We start from the raw sequence: 21,708 nt of genomic DNA, 5'->3' as shown, positions 1-21,708 counted from the left end.
CTTGGGGCAGAGACAAGACCATGTCCACTGGGGAGCCTAGCCCCGGTTCCACTCTCCTGGGTTGGGGTTACCCGCGGTCAGCCGTGGTTTGGAAACAGCTGGTCCTCCTGAGTATGGTCAGAAGATCAATAGCAGCCTCGCGGCTGTCGCAATGCCTACGTCACCTTACTCCGGCTCATCGTGTAGGCATTTTATCATCTCACATCATCACAAGAGCAAGGGTGAGTTCAGTACAGTAAGATATTTTGAGAGAAAGAGAGACCGCATTCACGTAGCTTTGATGACAGGTCATTATCATTGTGTGTATTATCGGTTATTGTTGTTCATCTCTTACTGTGCCTGATTTTATAAAGTAGATTGTATCATAGGTATGTATGCACAGGAAGAGAGACATGCTGTATACAGGGTCTGGTACTATCCGTGGCTTCTGGCATCCGCTGGGGGTCTTGGAACAAATCCCTGACAGATAAGGGCGACTGCCCAACTCCTTAAAAGAGGGCTGGTTTGATCAAGTCTTCCTCTGTATGGAGAGTGCCTGGATGGCCCTCCGGAGCCTGGCCATCAAGGCGACTGATGGCATTCATAGTTGCTGAAGGCAGAGGGCAGCCCTCTGGGGCATCAGTGCTTCCCCTCAAAGGCAAAAGTGGGTCTGGTTTCCAGGGCAGAGGACTTGGGGTCAGCGATTCCTTGAGGTTTCCCTTTGGAACCCATTTGGCGTCTGGCAGCATTTCTTCTCCTCCATTCTGGTTCTGACTGTTCTTTGTTGGGGGGGGGGTGCCCTGATGGTTCACAGAGCACTCATACTTCTGGTCTGGCTCTTAACACAAGGCATTGCCTGTTTACATAAATGTCTCTCTGCAGCGTTTTAGTGTAAAGACTATATCTCTAGGCTACCATTAAATCCCTAGCGTCTGGCACATTGCCTGCCACGTAGTAGGTATTTGATAAATGTTGGATGAATAAAAGCTGCCCAGAGAGATCAGAGGAGGCTACTGTTACATGATCTGGTAGAGACATCCTTCTCTAGATCCTGGGGCCAGATGGACCCAGGAGAGAAAAGGAGATAAGATGCTGGGGACCTGCGGTCCTGGATTTGGCCAAGTGTTAACCTGTAGCTGCCAAGGGCGATGCCATCAAAGGGATTGGCGTGAACCTTCATTGAGGAGGGAAGGCAGAGCTCAGTGACACGACTGTGGGTGAGGAAGTCAAGTGCGACTCATTGTTCAGGAGGGAACCATAAGATCACAGCCGATGGTGTGGCATCATGAATTGATCTGGGGGTTAGTGTAGGTGTTGGAGCCTATATTATTTATACATTTTTTAAAAATGTTTAACACTTATTTATTTTTGAGAGACAGAGAGAGGCAGAGCATGAGCAGGGAGGGACAGAGAGAGAGGGAGACACAGAATCCAAAGCAGGCTCTGGGCTCTGAGCTGTTCGTCAGCACAGAGCATGACTCGGGGCTCAAACTCACAAACCATGAGATCGTGACCTGAGCCGAAGTCGGATGCTCAGCTGACTGAGCCACCCAGGTGCCCCACCTGGAAGATATTAGGAACAAAAGTCAACCTGGCTGGGTCAAGGCAAATGGGTCCGGATGAAGGTTGTAAGTGAGCTGAGAGTGTCAATGGCTCATTTGTACTGGGCACCGGCCATGCGGCTAAGATGAGACCTGCCAGCTTAAAGGTACGTGGCCAGGACAGGCCCCATCAAATGTCTAAACATTGGAACAAGCCCAGGATACAGACATCCCAAGCCCAGGCACACAGGGCCAGGAATCTCCAGCCAGTTTGGGGACCTGGGATCCCTTTCAGGGGAAAGAGCCTATTACCCAAGATCCAAGTAAACCCCAGGCCCAGCCAAACAGAACGGCCAACCGGTAGAGATCTAGGCAGATGGATGGCTCAAAAGTAAATAATACATAGCAATTATTCCTGTAGAACCGAGATTTGTGACTGGGAACCCACTGTGTGTAGAGTGCATCCACCTATCCGTGCATCTAACCATCCAACTGTCCAATCCTTCATCCATTCATTCTTTTATATAGTGGGTGACACGGATAACTCAGTATCCCAGTATCTGGTATGCTAACCTGGAAACCTAGTCCTTGGCACTGAGGTCCTGACGTCTGTGCAGGGCCAGTTATAATCTCATTGTTGCATCTTTGAAGCTACGGACTACCTTGTAACTCTCAAAACAGTGACAGAGTGGGTCAGAAAATCTTGGGCAAGACCGAGCCAGTAGATAGGGTTTTAAGGAAGCCCAGTTTCCATGAATTGGCTAAAGCAGACGCAGGACACCAGGCACACAAGCACACACACTTCCCAGGCCTCAAATATCTGTCTAGTTGACCTTCCTGATATAGACAACTCTTGACTGCCAATATATGGATTATCTACCTAATGATCCCAACACCTAGCAAACTTCCCCCCACCATCACTCAATCTGTGCAAAGTAATTTCTGTGTTAGCCAAAGAAGAACATAATTAGGAAGGTAAATTTACAGATTTCAAATTACATAACGCATTCCAAAGTCAAATAGAAATTATTATGGATTAGCACAGATAGTGATGGGGTGGAATTGGTGGGACTCGATCATTCATGCATTCAGGTCCTCGCTCAGCATATGTTTGTACACGGGCAGGGGCGGGGGAGAAGGGGCTGTAGCCCCTTGGGGTTTTAAGCCTTCTGCCTTATCAGCTTTCGACCTTATTCTGAGCGGCAAGTGAATGAAGGGAGAAGGTTGTAAAATTAACCTCATGGGAGATAACCAGAGAGACAAGATGCTAAAACCTGTTGAGGAAGCAGAGGGGGCAGGGCATGTAGCCTGAGGAGAACCCAAAGATCCAGTCGGGTGTCAGCGGGTGGAGCTCTTCTCGTCCCTGATGGAGACCTGTTCATCTGGCCCTGATGTGCCCCAGCCTTCCAGGTTCGATGGAGGTACTTCCTCCTCGTCCAACTAACCTGTGGCTGAGTTTCTGGCTTAGCAAAAGGGGGCTCGGCTCTCTTGCATTCTGCTCCTGGCCTCCCTGCCAGGACCGGAATTCGAAATTGCCGAGCCTACCTGCTAATCTGACTCTGGACCCCAGACACCCATGACTTGGTGCTTAGGTTGGGTGCTCTTGGCTTTGAACAAAAGCCTATCTATGATCAGCCCTGCTCAATCAGCCAGGATTACCTCTGGTAGCCGTCTGTGACCAAAACCATTACCATGGCTAAACACACAAGGGCCCACTTTGTCACCAAATTAAAATGATGGTGTTGGTTGAGTGGCTCAGTCATGTCAGCACTACTATCTCTGAGAGTCTTTTGACTACTTGCTCATGATCATACCATGGCTGCCACAGCTCCAGCCATCACTATCCCAAGTCAAGGCAAGAAGATGAAGGCAGAGGCAATACCAGCCGTGACCTCATCTGTCAAGAAAGCAAAAGCCTTCTGCTCAGGTCTCATCGTCCAAAAATGGGTCACACGACCAGACTGGCTTAGGCCCTTCATGATCCAACCTTGGAGACTGGCACATTGCTACCCCCAATGAAATTGCGCGTATTAAGAAGGAATGGGTAGTGGGTAAATTTCCACCAGGCGCTACACAACTGTCAAAGCTGCTAAAAGGCAGGAGTCAGATTCCTGTCCTAGAGAAATTCATTAATAAACATATGAACCCATTACTGGGGGCTTTAGGTGAGACGAAGACTTTGATTGGGCCGGTGGGGAACAAGCAGGAGGGAGTGCTTGGCAAGGATAAGTAACCATGACAATCTCTAGCTTTTACTGGCTTCCGAATGTTTTGGGTATCTTGTTTCGTTTTACCCTGAAAATACCCCCTGGGAGACTGTCTTCATCATCTACCTTGTTTGGATGCAGAAACTTGGAGCACACACCGCTTCGGCGACTCGCTCTGCCTCCCACAGCAGCCAAGGCTCATGTCCTCCAGGTGCACGCCCTGTGGGTTGATGAAACAAGCTGAGGGGCCTAGCAAGCCTTTGAACTATGTTTCAGCGCGGCTGCTGGTGTAACAGTTCACCAAAAACACCGCAAGAGCCGCGTGCACTTTTCTCTTGTTTGGAACGCGAATGTCTGAACCCCCTTTGCATCTGGGCCACCGCTAGTTATTTTTCAAAAGCCTCTCATACTCTTCCTCCTCCAGGAAGCCTCTGAGGTTGAACCTTTAGCCCAAAGTGATCTTTCCTGAGTTCCCTGCATCATGGGCCTGATACCCGCCTCGACTTTATTGAGCTCCTTAAGGACAGGAACCATGCTGCTCTTATCTAGAATAGTACCTGGAGCTGAGATATTAAGTGACATACTTTTGATGAGTCTATTATTTTTTTTCCCCTTCACTTAAAAAAATGTCAGGGGCGGGGCGCCTGGGTGGCTCAGTCGGTTAAGCATCTGACTTCGGCTCAGGTCATGATCTCACAGTTCGTGGGTTTGAGCCCCACGTCAGGCTCTGTGCTGACAGCTCAGAACGTGGAGCCTGTCTTCAGATTCTGTATCTCCCTCTTTCTCTGACCCTCCCCTGCTCATTCTGTCTCTCTCTCTCTCTGTCTCAAAAATAAAAAAAAAATTAAAAAAAATGTCAGGGGCACCTAGGTGGCTCAGTTTAGCATCCGACTCTTGATTTTGGCTCAGGTCATGATCTCACAGTTTGTGAGATCGAGCCTTGTGTCGGGATCCACGCTGATAGTGTGGAGCCTGCTTGGGATTCTCTCTCCCCTTCTCTCTCTGCCCTTCCCCCCCAAAAAATAAATAAACAGTAAAAAATAAAAAATGTCAATGCCTTCAATGCCTGCAGAAGAATCCTAATTACTTAACCCGGCACAGAAGCCCCTCGCTGTGGAATGAATGAAGGAGTGAATGAATGACGGCGGTCATGAACCATTTTGGAATGGCCAGACGTTTGCTGCGCTTGGGGAGGTGAAGTTTGGGCCTCGGCCAGTCCGTACCGCTGGGAATAAGGACATGCCTGCAAATACTAGGGTATTTAACACATCCGCTGAAATGATACTAACAGCTATCGACCAAGACCCGTCTTGGGTCAGGCACCAAGCCAGGTCCTTCACACGCTGTGTTTCATTTAAGCCTCCCAACGAGCCTGTGACGGGGGCACCCTGAGTCCTTTCTCTTTCGGCGATCTGACGCGACAGATGGAGGTGGAGGAACTGGGGGGCCAGAAAGACTTGGAAGGGGAGGGCCGGGGAGGGGGGGTCTTCCAGGGGGAGGGGGCGTGGAAACGGGAAGCCTAAGGCGGGGGGCGTGGCTCCTCGGTGGGAACAGGTGGGTGAAACAGGAGCCCAGTGGGTGGAAATTTCAGGAGAACTGGGGTGGGTGCAGAGGCGGAGCCCACACGGGCTTTCAGGCACTTAGGAGCCACTGGCTGTGCAATATTTGTTTTTATTTCCCCCGCATGGTTAATTATTGAAGCCAGCGTGTGATAAGGCCGCGGCCCTCCCGCCCGGAGAGCCAGGGTTATCTGCCGTTTTACAGCCCCCGTCACGCAGTAATGAAGCAGATAAGCCGTTCGGTGGTGGCTGCTTGGACCGTCATTAACAACCCTGCAGAGAAGTAGTCCCTCAAGATGTGGCACTAACCGAGGCAGAGAGAGACGGAGGCGCAACGAGAACAGAGTGGGGATCAGGCTGGCCTAACAGCCCCAGGGCGTCGGGACCTCAGCCCTCCCGCTTCTGACTAGCCCCCCCCCCCCCCCCCCCCCCCCCCCCCCCCCCCCCCCCCCNGCCCCCCCCCCCCCCCCCCGCACAAAGGGAGACTTCTCTGTTCTAGGACCCAGCCTGCGACTCCTCAGCATAACCCCAAGTGGCAGGTGTCAGCCCATCTTCTGTCAGAGGAAACAGGTTCGCGGAGGCCAGCTGCCGCCTCTTAAGCTCAAACTATTGCCTGTCGGGTTCTGTGTCATTCTGTGTCAAGAATTTCCCCTTTTTTTTTTTAAAGGTATTTTCTTTACTTATTAATTAATTAATTTATTTGAGAGACAGAGGCTAGTGGGGGAAAGGGGCAGAGAGAGAGGGAAAGAGAGAGAATCGTAAGCAGACTCCATGCTCAGCGTGGAGCCCGATGCCGGGCTCCATCCCACGACCCTGGCATCGTGACCTGAGTCAAAATTAAGAGTCAGACTCTTTTTTTTTAAAATTTTCTTAATGTTTATTTTTGAGCGAGAGAGACAGAGCACGAGCAGGAGAGGGGCAGAGAGAGAGGGAGACACAGAATTGGAAGAAGGCTTCAGGCTCTGAGCTGTCAGCACAGAGCCTGATGGGGGGCTTGAACCCATGAACCAGGGGATCATGACTTGAGCCGAAGTCAGATGCTTAACTGACTGAGCCACGCTGGTGCCCCAATTTCCTTGGTTTTAACTCAGGACTTGGCCAAGTTGGCACCTCCACTTGTTTTATGTCACCTGTGAGCTAAGAATGTTTTACACACCTATATGTGGTTGGGAGAAAATCGAAATGATATTTTGTGACATGTGAAAATTACATAAAATTCAGTATCTATAAGTTTTTAAACAGCTTCGTTGGAATATAATTAATATCAGGATCTTTTGAAAGTGTACAATTCAATGCTTTTTAAATACAATACTCCCTTAAATACAAGGCAGTGTCAAAAAAACTCAATATCAAGGTAAGTAACGTTTTAATATGATTTTTTAAAAAATATTTTTATTTCTAGGAGAGAGAGAGAGACAGCGTGAGCAGGGGAGGGTCACAGAGAGAGGGAGTCACAGGCTCTGAAACAGGCTCCAGGCTCTGAGCTGGCAGTCAGCACAGAGCCCGACATGGGGCTCGAACCCACGAACCGTGAGATCATGACCTAAGCGAAAGTCGGACGCTTAACCGACTAAGCCACCCAGGTGCCCCAATATGATTTTTTAAATAAAAATTAATGCACCCCCCCAAATCCATGGTAAACAAACTATCAACATTTTAAATTAAAGCAGGTCAGTAACAGTGCCATGCCCAACAGTCTATATTGGGCCCTGCAACCAAAAACAAAAACAAAAACAAAAAAAAACCAAACAACAACAAAACTCATTCTGATTCTATAAATTTAAAAATTAAAAATTTAGTATTTGTTCATTATGGAGTTTCCCATTAATTTTAATGCTTTTAAAAATAAGACATTGAAATACTTGCTGTGATTAAAAAAGGAAAAAAGAAAAGAATAAAATATTTACTGTGGTTACTGAATTTTTTGATGTCACCTTAGATTTTGACCCCAACGCAAGTGGCTCACACACCTCGCCCTAATCTCAGGCCTTTGTGTGAGAGCCCCAGTCTAGAGGGAGTAGCACTCAAGGTGGAGGCAGGGCATCAAGGCAGGCCTGCAGCTGGAAGGGGACAATTTTGCTCAGAGTCCTAGAACTAAGGTCACAGTTGTAAACGGCAAAATTTTCTTGCATATTGTAAAAACACTCGAACAGCATAAACAAAGATTTTACGAAAATACTTTGTTTCTGATTCTAAAAATAATAGAGGCGCCTGGGTGACTCGCTCAGTTAAGAGTCCAACTTCAGCTCAGGTTACAATCTGACAGTTTGTCAGATGGAGACTCGCGTCCGGCTGTGCCCTGAGGCGAGGTGTCTGCTTGGAATTCTCTCTCTCTCTCTCTCTCTCTCTCTGTCCCTCCTCTGCTCACTTGATCTTGCATTCTCTCTAAGTAAATAAATATGCATGAAAAACATTTTGTAATATAAATAAATAAAAACAATAAAGGGTTCTTGCAAAAACAAACAAAAGCAAAACCCCACAGAAACCTTCAAACAGGACAAAGAAAAGAAAGTTCACCCCAAATGCCATGCCCCAGAGATAAGCACTGTAAGTAAGCATGTTCAGGGTCCCCTCCTTCCTTCCAGATTAGTCTCCACATATTTACAGAGAGGCATCCGTATTCAGTTTGCGTAGATGACATCACACCATGCATGCTGTTCTGCGATGTGCCTTTTTGCCTGACAATATCTCCTGAACATCCTTTCATCTCCCGGAACGCAGGCCCCTGGTGTCATTTTTAAGGCTGCATAGTAGTCTGTCATCAGACACAGCCCGTGTGCCCCAAACCTCTCAAGTCACCAGCACGTGGCTGCTTCTTTTCAGAAAAAGAAATCCTTTCCACGTACTACCCAATGTAGGTTTCCGTGTTTTGCCTCCTCACCGTCTGTATGTCTGAGACGTGCAGTCACATAGGTGCTGTCAGAGCGAGCATTCCATTTCTGCTTTGCAAAGCTCAGTGTGTTGTAAACGTTTCCTCAAGTTGTTTTATGGTCTCCATCCAGTTTTCCCTCACTCCGGGGTCAGCAGACGTCACAGGGTCATTGTTGGTGTGTTTGTTTTAACAATCTTTTAAGAAGGCTTTAAAAAAAATAAACAAGACTGGGGCGCCTGGGTGGCTTAGTCGGTTAAGCGTCCGACTTTCGCTTGGGTCATGATCTCGCGGTTCGTGGGTTCAAGCCCCGCGTCGGGCTCTGTGCTGATTGCCAGAGGCTCAGAGCCTGGAGCCTGTTTCAGTCTGTGACTCCCTCTCTCTCTGACCCTCCCCTGTTCACGCTCTCTCTCTCTCTCTCTCCTAGAAATAAAAAAGAATAAATAAATAAAAAATAAATAAAAATTTTTAAAAATAAAAATAAATAAAAAAACAAGACAAACGGAAAAAATTCTTAGCTTGTTGGCCGCGTAAAAAGGGCCAACGGTCGAACCTGGACCCTGGGTTTGCCAGCCTACAGGCCGCTTTGCCATCCCTGTGACGGGGCTGCAGGGAAGGCCTCTATGTATACAGCTTTTTCCTTCTTTTGAAACACTTCCTTTGGGTAACTTTCCAGGAATGAGATTACCGGATAGTTGGGCAGTAGTGTTTTTACGGCCCCTGATATACGTTGCCGCGTCTAAGATCTGTGCCAACCAACAACTTGTGAACGTACAGGTTTCTTATAACCTCACCAGCACCTGGTATTCGCAGTTTAGATTTTATGCGAACTCAGTAGCCAGAAAACGGTACCTTGTTTTTATTGCTACATCCGATTGTCCCCAGAGTAGGAGAGTTTTCTCGTGTGTTTGGTTTGGTTGTTCTTTGTGAAGTCACTTTAGAGAACCCGGCTGTTAGAATCAGCTGACGAGGAGCTATCCTGAGCCCTTTTCTTCCGCTCAAAGATGAACCGCTCCTTGGGTTCAAACGCAAGTTTGCATGTAACTTCTCGGCGAGTTCTGCCGCATTAAAATGGCAGAGCGAAACCCAGTGAGGCCTTATCGCTCTGTGGCAGCAAAAAGGGCTGGAAAGTAGGTCGAGGAATTAATCCTGCCGGTTCCAGTAATTAGAGCAGACAAGGGGGTCGAAAGTTCAGGCTGAGCTGGGGAATGCGGCCGGAGTGTCCCTTACCAGGCCCGGGCACGCTGGCCGCCCCCGCTGCCTTCCCCACTGCCCTTGGACCAGGCCTCCCCATCATCCCAAAGTGGGTTTTCTTTTCGTCCCCTCTTCTAGTTTAGAAAGTGGTTTTGGCTTTTCCTCCCCTGAGAAATCAGATGGTTCCAGAGGCAAAGAAATGGTCCCAGGGACAATCCCCCCTGCTTTCCAAAAGACCTCCCCCCTGCAAGGTTATTTTCCTCCTCTGGCTTCAGCAGCTCGTAAGGAGTATTGGTTCTCCATCTCCGATCAAGTGCAAAACGAACATGAGATGCTCCTTTAATTCTCCATGTGGGTTGGCACATAAATCTTGAGCACGTTCGGTGCATTAAAATGACGAGCAGAGACTGATAAGGTGGGAGTCTGGTAGAAAGATCTCGAGTGTGAGGTCAGTGTTGAACTGAATGTAGAGTCCTGCCAACCCTTTCTAATCAGGCGGCTTACATAAAGCGCCGATGGCCATCTCAACGGGCCACAGGAGCCAGACAGATAATGTGTGACCGAGTGGATGAGGCCATTGGATGCATGACACTAGGTAGTGGTGAGGACTGCGGTGAAACAAACAAACAAAACTGTACATTCCTCCCCGAAAGCATTTGTGGGCCAGTTTTTAAAAATCCTAGTTCCGGCCAAACAAAACAAGTTTGCAAGGCTGAAGTTGGCTCTGTGGTCCGCCCCGCTTGTGAACTCCAGAAGTATTGGCTGCTTCCTCCGCGTCTCCACGCCCCTGTCCTTCCTCCGCTCCGCTCTACGTAGATAGGCTTGCCCTGACCCCATGATGAAAAGAAACCAAACCTTCTCCCAAAGGATCAGCTTGGGGTGGACGGGCGACACATGTCCAGATAATGATGCAATAGTCTCTGCTATGGGCGAAGTCGAGAGTAGGTGGTTTAGTCTGAACATCCTGAGTTGTAAGGATCAGGGTCTTGCTCAGGTCCCACAGACAGGACAGGATGTATTCTAAAGACGGAGTTCTCTCAGAAACTAAGGACAGGGAATCCATAAAGAACAGAGATGCCTACTGAGGCATGGAAAGCTGCTGGGAGGTACTCCCCGGCTGGGATGGACACAGGTTCTCCGACATGGGACCTGAGTATAGGCAGGTATCTTAAAGTGGGTCTATTTGATAGGACTTAGGAACAGATAACATCATCCAGTTGAATAAGCTTGAGATTTTGGCTGTTTTAGACCGAGTGTCCAATGGGTGCCTACCGGAAATATAACCTATTGCTGAGAAACACGCATACACACCCATCCATCTGTTTCCCCAAACTGCGTGTAGAATTCAACTTTCCTCTAAGGTCTCAGAAATGAATTGATAGATGCTCATTAATTAAGCTTAACGAGCTGTGTGTGGCCACCAATTAGGAGATGTGTGGAGAGATTTCTCCTTCCCTGGTGCTGAATTGGAGCCCCATAGAACGAGCCTGGGTAGTGAGATGGGAAGAAAGCCCACCCTGTCTGATGCCTACACTTGTGATTCCAGAGGGGTTCAGACTGGGTTCAAGGCTGGTGGTTAGGGGGCTCAGACCTGGACACCCCAACCTCTGGTTTACCCCAAGCTGAGTCCTTTGAGAGGTGTGTGGTCAGGGATGGTGAATATGAGGTGGGCTAGCACAACCAGGGACGTAAGAGTGGTAGTAAAAACATGAGTCCAAGCTGAAGGATTGGAAACGGAGAATGGAAACAGTCAGGACAAAGAATGAGGATGTTCCAGCCATGCCAACTGTCTTTCGGGGTCTTAAAAATGTCAAGTACTTGGGGCACATGGGTGGCTCAGTCAGTTGTGTCTGACTCTGGATTTTGGCTCAGGCCATGATCTCACGGTCTTGAGTTTAGGCCCTGCGTTGGGCTCTATGCTGACAGTGCGAAGCCTGCTTGGGATTCTCTCTTTCTCTCTTTCCTTCTGTCCCTTCCCCACTCGCTGGTGTACGCAAGCACTCTCTCTCGCTCAAAAGAAATAAACATTTTTTAAAAAATGCCAAGTGCTTTTCTACTTCATATCTTTGGCCACGTGGTTTCCTGACCCAGAACAGTCCTCACCTGATTCTTTGCATGGCTGAATATCTTGCAGGCTTTAGGCTTCAGCTTTCTTTCGTCATCTCCTTAGTAATGCCTTCAATAGTCAGTGTCCATTCATTTTCTCTGCCCAACATCCATGCCACTTTTGGGGGTGATGGCATCCTTTTCAGTGTATTTGTCAGCTTTGCTGCGGTAACAAACAACCCCAAGTGTAGTGGTTTCCAACAACAAACATTTATTTCACGTCTATTACATTTTAGCTGCTGCGGCTCTGCTCTGGGACACAGACCAAAGGGGCAGCCCCACTATGGGACATGTTGCCTTTATGGCTGATGGAAAACAGCCAGTGACGGAACTGAATTGAGCAGTCTCTCTTCAAGCTTTTAGTTCAGATCGGGCATGTGAAATGAGTCATATCTGCTGACGTTCCATTGGCTAAAACAAGCCGCATGTCCAAGTCTGTCAGCGACGGGGAGCTACATACCCCTTCTGGGAAGCACAGCAGTTTCTGCATGTGAAACATTTAAGACATTCCACTCCTTCCTGGTCCCTAGATCCCCAGAATTTCCCTGGTTTCTGGGGAAACCATCCATCTTTTCCATTGCTCCTGTGAGCCACCTGCCGCCTCTCCAACCAACTTCCAGCATCATTTTCTGTTGCTTGCACCCATAGAACCCTGATGGCTGTGTTTAAACAGGGCCTCCCCTGCTATTCTCTGCCTCCATACCTTGTTTTTGTTTTTTAAGCCCCCAGATTTATGTAATTGCTTTGCTGTTTACTTGTGCGATGTCTTTTTCTGATACCAGACTGTAAGCTTAATGCAGACAGGAAATGTGGCAAATGGATCACCACCGTATGCGGTATGTATGTGTATGTCTGATATATTTTAGAGTCGTAATGAATATTCATTAAGTGTATGAAGGAGGTCTTTGGCATTTGGAGGTCAGAACTGGAATTTTAATGTTATGTATGGATACTTGCTGTCTAAAGTGTGTTGTGTGGGTAAGTCATCATGGTTTAAATGTGCGGAGTCAGGGTCGACGTCGGGGCAGCTGGAAAGATCAGGGCCATCAACCTGTGTGTGAGTTGGGGGTCAGCTAAAACACCCCCAGAGAGGAGATTTCCAAATTTCCAGATCTTGGAGCAGTGGCTCTCCAAGTTTTTTGACCTTGGGCTCCCTTAGGCAAGGCCACAGACCCTTCCCGCCTCCCCAGCCCCAGCTTCCACTGTCTGATTTGTGCAGTAGGAGTTTTACACTGTTGGCAAATGTGGAGCAGGAGCCAGGCTTCCAAGAAGAGCCCGGCACTGAGTTCTTGGTAAACCCTAGTAACATCCTAATTTTAGTTATGACTAGTAAACCGTAGTCACTCACTTAGTAGTTTCCTAGAAAGTGGCACTTAGTCATGCGTAAAGCTGGAAATCGACGAATGGATGTGTTGCTTGTTGGGAAGAACCCGAGGAAGAGTGGCCTTTGGGTGGGAACCATGGGCCCACTCAGTGGGCTGCAGGCCAGGATCGAGAGCCACGCCATTGCAGCCTGTAGGCGGCAGAGGTCTGAGGGTGGGGGGCGGGGCTCCGATGTCCCAGCGAGGGCCTCCATATCCCAAGGACAGCTAGAATTGTCCATAGAATGAATAAACAATACCTCCCACACTTAGGCATATGACTAGACTTTTAGTGCAAGGGGGAAAAAATTCCGTTAAAAGCCGAGCAGAATGCATGGTGGTGTTTTCTTGTTATGCCTATTCCCAAACAGGTTCATGAGCAGGTTGGTGAGATTTGGGGAGATTTCAAAGAGGGCATCGCAGTGCTAAACACTGGGGCAGTCAGGACAGTCACTGCAGGGGGGAGAAGTGTGGGACTGGGTTTTGTGCCTCCCTCAGCTATGGAGGCCATGGAGGGACAAATTTGTCCTCACCTGCATGGACGGCTAACACCTCCCACCCGACACTGCTTCCTGAGACTTGCACTCACTTCCTCCTTCCCAAGGCGAGCGCAGAGCATTGGATTTGCATAAGCTCAATGCATGTATGGTGTAACCCCTTGGTAATAAGTTTTCAATATTATTCTTTAAAGTTACATTTAAAAAAAAAAAGCCATCAGGAGTCCCTTTCTGTCCACCTCTCAGCTCTGCCTTCTTTGGGTTGGCTTCCTTTGCAGGCAGGACCTCCCGCAGACGGTCCCCGGCAGCTTCCAGCTCACATTCTACCAGCGTAGCAATCCTACCAAGAAAAGAAAGCCTCTCTCCCCATGGTTTCAGCCAAAAAAATAGCTGCCATTCATTGAGTGCTTCTTCGGAGCCAAGCCCACCTCCTGAGCCCGTTCCAGGATTCTCTCATTTATTCCTCACAGTGCCTCTCTGATGTCGTTGCTATTATTATCTAGCTTTAAAGAGAGGAGACTGGGGTTACATAAACTAGCCCAAGGTCACCGGGCTACTAAATGCCAGAGCCGGAACCCATGTTCTCAATGACTACACTCCACTGCCTGCTGCTACCTTGGGCTTTCCTGCAGCGATCGCCCCAACTTCTGGGGTTGGGAAGGGCCTGTCTTGAACAACGGCTATTACTCAGTATCAGCTCTGTTCTGTCCGGCTGCTTTATGAGTATTATCTCATTTTTGTCCCGACTGCCCAGATAAGGAAACTGAGGCTCAGAGAGGGTACTTCATTCTCCCACGCTCACACAGACAGAGAGTAAGAGAATTCGAATTCAGAAACCAAATATGCTGGATTGTAAAGCTCCACCCTTAAGGGCCTTGGCCCTGGGTGGCTCCTCTGCCTGACCACCCTTCCCCCAGGCGCCTATGTGACTGGCCCACTCTCTTGTCCAATCTGTTCTCATGAAGCCATTCCTGAGTGACCTGTTTAAAACTGCAGCCTTCTCCTCCACTTCCTCCTAAGCCCTTTTACGTGGCTCTAATTTTTGTTCTAGAGCATTTAGAACCTTTTAACACACTAGGTAATTTGCTTACTATGATTTACTACTTCTTGTTTATCTCCCCCTGCTAGACTGTAATTGATGAAGGCGGGGATCTGATATGTCCCAATTTTCTAGAATAGGGCCATGCATAGTAGGTGTGCAATAAACATTTGGTAAGTGAATGAATGATAGGAATATAGATGGCAGGTCAAGAAATCATCCCAAGGTCTTAAGTTCCATATTGAGTCCTGTCTGTATTAGACAGGAGCTTGGAGAGGGGCTAAGGGCATGTGGACCCAGAAGATCAGATGGTCTGTGATAGGTGTAGAAGCCAGGAGGGGCTTGGTTTTGTGCCTTCTTCAGCGCTACTTCTGTAGCGCTACTCCTGTAGTCACCCAGGACCAAACCCAGCCCCTGGCTTTCCAGATGATACTCAACACTTCCCACCTGGCCCTTTGCTTCTGGAAGATCATAGTCCCTTCCTCATTACCAAGTGGAGGTCAGGCTGCCGAGAATGGGTTGGGAAGTTAGAAAACAACGTGAAGGGGACTGTATCTGAGTTCTGAGTTGGCCGTTGATCAGCAGAGCTTAACAGGAGATGAGGAAAAGCTTCCCAAAGTCCATGAGTGATGCCGGCCCTGGGACATGGGGGAAGTCCCGGCCTCAGTTTCCTCCTCTGCAAATGAGCAAATGAATGTTAGTTGTGAAGATCAGTATTTGGTTAGGGTTCTGTGATGACCAGGAATAGAAAGAGAGTCACCTGGATAAAGAAATAATGTTTCGGAAGGTAGTGGCCTGGCTCTGGAATTAAAGAAGAGATGAGCCCGCAGGTCTTGGGAAGAGGGTAGACCAGAACAGACCTGCAGCTCTTGACTACAGGGACTCATGACAGACGACTACCAGATGACTCAGCAGGGGTCCACCCTCTACCCTGGAGAGTCCAACTTCTAAACAAAAATCTTTCACTGGTCTTGCTTGGGTGACACCCAAAGGCTGGGTGGGTCAAGATAGGTTCTTTGAGTTCCTATCATGTCCCAGGCTCTGTCTCAAGATCCAAGGACACAGCTGTAGACAAGATGGACAAGGTCTCTCCTGAGTAGCCTCATGGCGGGGCACACGACCATAAGCACACCAACAAGTAAGGGGATCTTAGGTCCTGACCAGTACTTTGAAGAAAATAAAATAGGGCGACAGCCCAGGAAAAGGTTCTTAGAAGGGGCGGCATCCGGGATGGCCTTGTAGGATTTCCGTGGCAGAGACGGAAGGAGGAATACAGAGGAGGGAACATGCACAAGACTAAGTGCAGGGCAGGTCCTGGGTGTGGAAATAAACCAAAGAGGAGTGTGGGTGTGAAGCAGGAAAAGGATGTTGGAGTCACACCATGTAGAGGCCCCAGGAACTGAGGAGTCTACACTTCACCTCTCAGTTCGGGTGGATCAAGCAGATGGTGTCAGTTCACGCCCAGTAGACCTCTGTTTCCCGTTCCTTTGGGAACCTGCCTTTCTCCCGCTAGAGTAACATTTTAGAATTACAATTCCCATGGGAATTCCAGAAGGCATAGGGGCGCCCCTACTAGGGGAAGGAGGAGGGGGTGCTGAACAGAGTAGAAAATGGTAGATCTCCTGTGATCAAAGTCATTCTTCAGTCGACAGTGAATATGTATTGAGCACCCGCCTACTACATGGCACGCCTGTCCCTGACACGGAGCCGCAGGGTCTTGGCTAGAATCTTCCCTCCAAGGCTCCACTTCTCACTAATGGACTACTCTTGGCTTGCCTTCAATTGTGGTATTTCTTCAACGTCAGATTCTGGTTCTCTTGTGTTTTGAGCCCAACTATATTAGAGGCCATGGCCCGGGTCCACTCAGGACCCATCCTGGAACACAAAACAGCTGACAGCATGGCTCCCTAAATCGGTGGCTTCCATACGAAGGGAAGTTGGCTGGGACGGGCTCTATGTCAACATAGCCACTTAAAGGCATAAGCAAGGATTATTATGGCAGGTCAGCCTTACAATGTCCTTCACTGAAGCCAAAACATCACTCTTGACTTGTGCCCACTTATCTTCATGGTACTGGCTGGGGCCCTGTGCCAAGCTTGCAGATTCAGTCCCATGCACCAGGGAAAAAAGGTTATGAACTCTCCTAATGCAGACAGTAACAACGATAGGGATGCAAATTGTTACTGACAAATTTTTACCACTGCGTTTGCATTACACCATTTAAATACTATTAAATGATTTATACTCTGAAAAGGTCCCCGTGTTCCTTTGCAGGGGATGGGAGGCTCAATTAGCTAATGACTCATAACCTCTGAGGAAGAGGCAGAATGACACAGAGCGGGGAAACAATTGCGTGTGTTGCTGTGGTTTTGTACACTGGGCTTGCCTTCCTGAAGAACAAGTCGGCAATGGGTAGCAAACATTAACAACACACAATCCCTTTGATCTGGCACTTCTAGGAACTTATCTGAAGGCCACAGTCAGAGGTGTATGTGAAAACGTTCCCCCGAGGCGGTTCACTGCAACGTTGATATAATATTGAAAAATTAGAAGCAACCTAAGTGTCCAACATTCAGGGATTAGCTGAGTAAATTATGGCACATCCAAAGGATCGATTCAGTGCAGTCCAAAAATATTGCATAGGAACGTATTAAGTGATGTGAGAAAATATGGCATATGGAAAAGCAGGTCATGAAACATTATGAACGATATGCTATTTTTGTAAGCTCAATTTGGAAAATCTTTGGGTAACAGGACAGAGTGGAGAAATGATAGAGTAGATAAGAGCAAGGGCTTTGAGGTCAGACACACGAGTTCAAATCCCCGCTTCAACACTTATGAGCCTCAGCTTCGTCATCTGTGAAATGGGGCTAGATAGCACCTAGATAACACCTAAGGAATGGTTCTCATTACACAGGTGTTTGTAATTAAAGTGGTGGCTGATGGGGTGCGTGGGAGCACTTGCGTGCACACTTGCATGCTCACTTCGAGGTGCTTTCTGGATGCATTCAATTCTTTCTGAATTAGGCAGGTATTGCTTTTGTAATTAGGAACAAAGTCATTAACATAAAAAAGGCGAGGCAGTAGAGGAACCCTGAGAATATTATTCAACATAAGAAATGTCATTGGGACAGAAGGAATGTCAACTGCGTGCTAATTTGCCATCTCTGCTCTCAGAGTCGGCTGTCTGTTTTGAATCATCCTGTGGCATTTCTGTTCCTCTTTTTCTTAAGGACTTCTTCCAAGAATTAAAAAAAAAAAAAAAAAAAGGAAAGATAGAAAGAAAACCCCCCAAACTTCATGCCACGTGGGTGAGTGTAGTTTGCAGAAAATATTTCCAAAATGTTGTAGCCAATACAGACCGTGTTTGAAACCTCAGCTATCCTAAGCAAATATCTAGATTTTGCTTGTCAACCACAGGAAGTTCCTCTGCTTGGTAACACCTTGCTTGTTGGAGATAATTTAGAGAGAAGTATCCAAGGACATTCACTGGTTTTGCCTGCCCGGCGTTCACCCCTCGCTGAACCCCCACCCGCACCCCGAGTCTGGTATCAGAATCTGGATATTTCTCTGGGAAAATGCCCTCCTCCCCCTTAATCCTGGCTGTTGAAAAGGGCCTACGGGTGGGCAGTGACCCATTCTGATTTTCAAGCGCTCCACTGTTCTGGCCGCTGGGATTGGCTCAAGGGTGGACACATGACCCAAGCTGGGCCAGTCAGAGCCAAAGAATCTTAGACCCGGGGTTTTTACCTTTACTATTGAGGAACAAGTGCTTTTCTTTCCACTGGGATGCCAGGCTGGTAGAAGGTAGAGATGAGACAGCCAGGAACAGCTTTCCCCGGCATATACGGGAAGCCTGTTGAAAATGTAGGGGACACAAAGGAAGAAAAGCCAGGAAATGGACAAAGTCAGTTTCCTGCTGACATCCTTCAAACACGGGGATTCAGCCTTGCCTCATGCTGGCAAACGTTTCTTTCTGTTTCGGCCAGTGTGGGTTGGTTTTCTGTTGCTTGCAGCTGAAAAAGTCCTGGCTGCTACAGGAGATCCGTCTGAAGTGGCAGATACATTCATTTCATTTTCAGTTCCTAAGAGTCTATAGCGTTGATAGTATTTCAGGTGCTAATGACTCATTCAGTGTTTCTTAAGTAGAGCTTCTCCAGGACTGGCTGCACAGAACACCTGAGAGCCTTTTGTAATTAGCTCATTAAAGGAACCCTGGCAAAGTGATTGTCAACTTGCTTGAAAACAGTCGTCTTGAGTAGGCTAAGCCTTTCTCCCCTGCTACCTCCCACACGCGATTGCGGCTTCACAAAGCATTTTTCAGAGTTAGAACAAATCTAGGCCCGCATTCAACCCCTGGCCCAATTAGTAGAATTCTCACTAAAATATTTGAGTGAGTCTTTATTTGTAAGTCGTTCACACTCACAGAAACAGTAACACAAACAAAACATTGCAAAGAGGTTGTGTTTTCTATAGAGAGCCACCAGCCACGTTCTGCATTGTAATGTACTCTGCAGATAACGGTGAGGCTATTTATATTTCTTTTTGTCACCCTCTTTCTACTCTTTTTGGTATTTACCAAGCTACAGATCACCTCAAAATGTTGAGTTCCCAGGTAGTTTTCCTTTCCCCCAGTCTTAAAGGACTGTCAACGATCTGAGGGGTTGATTCACATCCAAACAAGTCTTCACTGGATTTCCAGGGGTTACAGGACAGGGTCAGGTCTGAAGGAGATGGAAAGATGAGGGACTCTAGTCCAAGTCTCCTGGGGAATCACTGCCTGGTTGGGGAGATAAGAATGTGGTTTAGTGTCAAGAGCCCAGTCTACCTGCGTTCCCAGTTCTGGTCTCTCACTTCCTAGCTACGTCCTTGGGCAATTTATTGAAGCCCTCCGTACTCACTTCTTCACCTGTGAAATGGGAATAATAATGCTCATATCTACCAAATCGTTACGTTTAAGATGATTAAATGAGTTAGTCTACACAAACTGCATAGAATAATGCCTAACTCTCAAAAGAAAAAAGTCAAAGTTGTCTTTCTTATTTTCTGTCTTCATAGGTCTGTTTCTTTTAACGTTTATTTATTTTTGAGAAAGAGAGAGACAGAGCACAAGTGGGAGAGGAGCAGGGGGTGAGGGGAACACAATCCGAAGCAGGCTCCAAGCTGCCAGCACAGAGCCCGGTGTGGGGCTCGAACCCATGAGCCGTGAGATCCGGACCTGAGCCAAAGTTGGCGCTCAACCAACTGAGCCACCCAGGTGCCCCGTATGTCTTCATAGATCTCTTGCATAAGGGCTGGTTTTGATGATTTTCCAGTAATTCTCAAGTATATCTTGGGATCAAATGTCAGCATGTTTGATGATAGTCACATATATCCCTCAAAAAAATCTCTTAGGAAATAGCCACACTGGTCATCCACAGACTATTTCTCAATACAGTACGTTCTGTCTAGCCAGTTTATCCCACATTATTCTTTGGTTGAGAACAAGACGAAGCAATTTCCTCAGACTATATGAAAAATGATGACCCTGAACCACTTGGAAAACATTTATAAAGACTGGATTCCCGCTCAGGGCAGTCAAGGGCCACACGTGCAGAGAGACTGATGACTCCTGAAATGGCCAGGGACGAACATCCACAGGCCCCATCCACACTCACCTGGGCAGGTACACACATCATAGCCCACTATAAGAATTGCCTATATTTATCCCATTGTTCTCCCTGTCTCCCCATGCATATGTGACTGAATGCATGTACATTAAAGGTGTGCAGGCTGAAATCTCCCTCTATTCCATTTGCTTAATAGTAAGATAGTTCTGGGGCGTCTGGGTGGCTCAGTCGGTTAAAGCGTCCGACTTCGGCTCAGGGCATTATCTCATGGTTTGTGGGTTCGAGCCCCGCATCGGGCTCTGTGCTGACAGCTAGCTCAGAGCCTGGAGACTGCTTCGGATTCTGTGTCTCCCTCTCTCTCTGACCCTCCCCTGCTCACACTGCCTCTCTCTCTCTCTCTCAGAAATAAATAAAACATTAAAAAAAATTTTTTTAAATAGTAAGACAGTTCAGAAATGGTAGACATCAGGACTAGTCTAGCACCTGAGTCCAGCACTCCTTTACTTTGGAAGTCCTTATGATAAAAAGCATGAAAATGGGCTTCAAAGCCTGATACTTGAGTATGAAGCCTGGAACTACAGTCTACTAGGGAGGGGAATGGGTGGTGACCTTGGGCCAGTCACTTGCCCTCCCCCAGTGGCCGTCTCTTCCTATGAAGAAGAGGATCTCAAAAACATATACTGCTCACAGTTACTGGGAGAATGGAGGTCAATTGTGTATACATGTTAGGATACAGGGCACGTTCATGTATTATTCACTAACTCGACAGACGTAGCGTGGGACCAGGGACTGGTGACCACACCAGGCCCTGACCTCAGAAAGTACCCAGCCACGTGGGGAGACGCAGTAGTAAGAGTGGAATGACGCTGTGATGTGGCAAGTGTGATCGAGATTATTTTATAGGATCTGGCAACACTCTGGTCTTTCTGTAGCTCCGAGTGAAATGATCTGTTTTGTTGTGACGGCTAGTTAATGCGTGTTTGGGTAGCTTCTGTTTTGCGTTTTGGAAGAGAAACACTATTTGGGGTATGTATGCATATACACCCTGAATATCCACATCCTTGCTAGCCATGATGTTGGGAGAACTGGCCAGTAGAAACAGTCCTCTTTGGTTTAGGGAAATCATTTTGAATAACTGCTCATGATCAAATTAGACAGATTTGTTTCCCGCTCATAAACAGCCGCTAATAGTTATCGAGTGTACACTGTGCGTATTTTCTATTGAAAAGCAATGCAGCTTGGCATCAAAGAGGTCCCACCATTTACTAGCTGTGTGGCTTGTGGCAAGTTTTTTTAACATGTATGAGCCTCGGCATCTCCTCTTGAAGCGAGGCAGAAATAGTACCCACCTCACAGCGTCCAGGCAAGGATGCAGTAAGATGGCCTGACTTGTTGGAAAGCGTTAAAAAATGGCAGGTACCGGGGTATCTGGGGGGCTCAGTTGGTTGAGTGTCTGACTTCGGCTCAGGTCATGATCTCACCGTTTGTGAGTTCAAGCCCCGCATCGGACTCTCTGCTGTCAGCACAGAACCTACTTCAGATCCTCTGCCCTCCTCTCTCTCTGCCCCTTCCCCAGACTCTCTCTCTCTCTCTCATTCTCAAAAATAAATAAACATTAAAATAAAAATTTAAAAAGACAGTTATCATCATTGGGGTTGTAGAAAAAGCCTGGACATGAGAGAGAGAGTCTGTGCTGACCCTTTGTGACCTCTGCTGGGCTCCTCAGGAACCCAGTGGTGTTAAATCT

This window comes from Hyaena hyaena, unplaced genomic scaffold (assembly GCF_003009895.1).
Source record: "Hyaena hyaena isolate Hyena2069 unplaced genomic scaffold, ASM300989v1 scaffold_0, whole genome shotgun sequence".
In the NCBI taxonomy this organism is placed as follows: domain Eukaryota; kingdom Metazoa; phylum Chordata; class Mammalia; order Carnivora; family Hyaenidae; genus Hyaena; species Hyaena hyaena.
Note: the sequence above shows the minus strand (reverse complement) of the source record.